Consider the following 2,806-nt stretch of genomic DNA (forward strand, 5'->3'; position numbering starts at 1 on the left):
ATATATATATATATATATATATATACATATCTATATACGTACATATATGTATTTACATATATATAAATATGTGTATATATATAAACACACACATAGTCAAAAACAAGTGACATGTTTCAGCACCCTTTTATTGATGCATTCTAAGATTACACCATTATGCAACATTGTGTTATCATAATGCACCACTACTTCAGGTATTTACCTTTCGATTACATTACAGGTGATATACCGGAAAAAATCAGTGCCGAGCAAATCGGAGCTTAGTGAGTTATGACGACGATTGTTCCAGCTGACCCGATCAATGGAACAGCCTGCTCGTAAAAATGACGCGCAAATGCCTGATTACTCCACAGACACACATACCCTTAATATAATTCTCAGGGGACTCGGTTTGACACACGGTGTTAGAAGGGTGGTTCTTTCATTTTCAGGTATGATTCATTATTTTGGTTCAGGTGAGCGGATTCGTGCAACAGGAAAGAAAGTCTTTCGCTGAAGGACAAAGCGTGACTCCAGCAATCGAACCAGTGACCTTATGATCGGGAGCCGATAATCGTAACCACTAAGCTATGCGACTCCACAAAGATTTGTGTACGTTGTAGCTGATGCGTCGCATAAATATAGCGACACACAAACACACACTCACACATTTGCACATACACGCATAGTTTACACATTTGGCACCCTACCACATGCCCACGGGCATATGGCGTAGTGTGTAAGAGTGCGGGCTGCTAACCTCAAGATTCCGAGTTTGATTCCAGGTAGTGACCTGAATAATAACAATAATAACCCAGGTTCGAAATTTCCCCAAGACACCTGATGAAGACTGGATGGTATATCAACCGAAACGTTGTGTTACCAACAAGCAAGATGAGGACAAATATCCGTCGAATTTAAATAATGTATATAATGTAAATAATTCCTCATCTCTTAAATATAGAACTGTACTTATGAAGATATTTCTCCACCATTTGTTGAAGTGTTCGTGTGTTGACGTATTCTTACACAAACAACGTTAACTATGCAAATACAAGTCATAACAGCGATTGTTAAATCAGAGATTACAAGTGTGTGTTAGGCATGAACCAACCAACAGTATCAGACAAGCTATTTGTTAATTTCGAAATAACTAACATAATGAAACAATGTTATGATGATCTTTATATTCTTGCAGCAAATTATGAATACATATAAAACGTTGTACTTTATTTTGGCCTGCAGGTCATATAGTGCTGCTGATATCAGATTTTATCAGGAATTAAATTTATCAATGCACGAAAATAAAAAAAAAGAAGCACAAAAAATGTTAGATTCGGTAAAAAAAAAAGAACAAAAAACATAATTAAATAACTACATAAAAGTAAATATAGTAAATTTGAAATATTAGCGGAAGATGAAACATTTTCTGCGATTTGTTTGCTTCTGGTACTTTCTGTTACCGACCTCGACATTATGTAAGGAAAATTAGGTGTATGATAATATATGAAGTGAAATTTGAAAGGTTTTCCGGTTCAGAAATAATTAGAATATTATATTTATACGTATTCTGCACAAGAATTTAAGAATTATTTATCGTGTTTGAAAAATTTCTTCTTAGGCGAAAAACTATAATCATTGCTCTTAGCAACACAGCTGTCAAGTGCATTGGTAATTTTTTTCTAATTTATTTACCTGAGAACAGCATGAAATATTCCTCTACAATCATTCAACAAATTCTAAATTTGTTATTATTCAAATGATTACTGCGGTGAGCTGGCATAATCGCTAGCGAATCGAATAATAGGCTTTTCTTTAATTAGTTTTTTTAATTATTTTAACGTTCTGAGTTCAAATTTGTGAAGGTCAACTTTGTCTTTCATACATTCGAGTTCCATAAAATAGGTACCATTTGAATAGTAGGGTAGACAGAGTTGACGTAAAATTTCCTTGTAAATTAAGAAGACTTTGAAAGCATTGATGTGGCAGAATCGTAAATGCGCCGGTCTGAGTTCAAATTCCGCTGAGGTCGAATTTACAATATATCGTTTAAATCATTGGTAAACATGACCGTTAGATGTCACCTGAAGCAATTGGGTGGTCTTAGGATGTCTGTTTAAGCGTTTCACACCCTTTAGGAGATAAAATTCATCGGATGGAAAGCGACAATAACGTATTCAAATGTAGGAGCGTAGTTGCCTGTGTTTAAGCATCTTATGTTCAAAGCATTATACGAGACAGAAAATTTCAAGTTCAGCGGTTTTAAAGAGTTCACGAAAGCTGTAGATTCTTGGGAAACGCACGTCAATTAGCATGGGGAATCTCCTAAATATAGGAATGGAAGATAAAGCCAAATCAACTTACTTTCTCTGCCTAAGGAACAGAAATACCAAGCGATGAGTGGGGGCGCAATGGTCCAGTGGTTAGGGCAGTGGACTCGCGGTCATAGGATCGCGGTTTCGATTCCCAGACCGGGCATTGTGAGTGTTTATTGAGCGAAAACACCTAAAGCTCCACAAGGCTCCAGCAGGGGATGGTGGCGAACCCTGCTGTACTCTTTCACCACTTTCTTTCACTCGTACATCCTGTTTCTGTTGTGCCTGTATTTCAAAGGGGCCAGCCTTGTTATACTCTGTGTCACGCTGAATATCCCCGAGAACTACGTTAAGGGTACACGTGTCTGTGGAGTGCTCAGCCACTTGCACGTTAATTTCACGAGCAGGCTGTTCCGTTGATCGGATCAATTGGAACCCTCGACGTCGTAAGCGACGGAGTGCCAACACAACAAACATTATGCATGTATATATATATATATATATATATATAT

Source organism: Octopus bimaculoides, chromosome 27, assembly GCF_001194135.2.
Source record: "Octopus bimaculoides isolate UCB-OBI-ISO-001 chromosome 27, ASM119413v2, whole genome shotgun sequence".
NCBI lineage: Eukaryota > Metazoa > Mollusca > Cephalopoda > Octopoda > Octopodidae > Octopus > Octopus bimaculoides.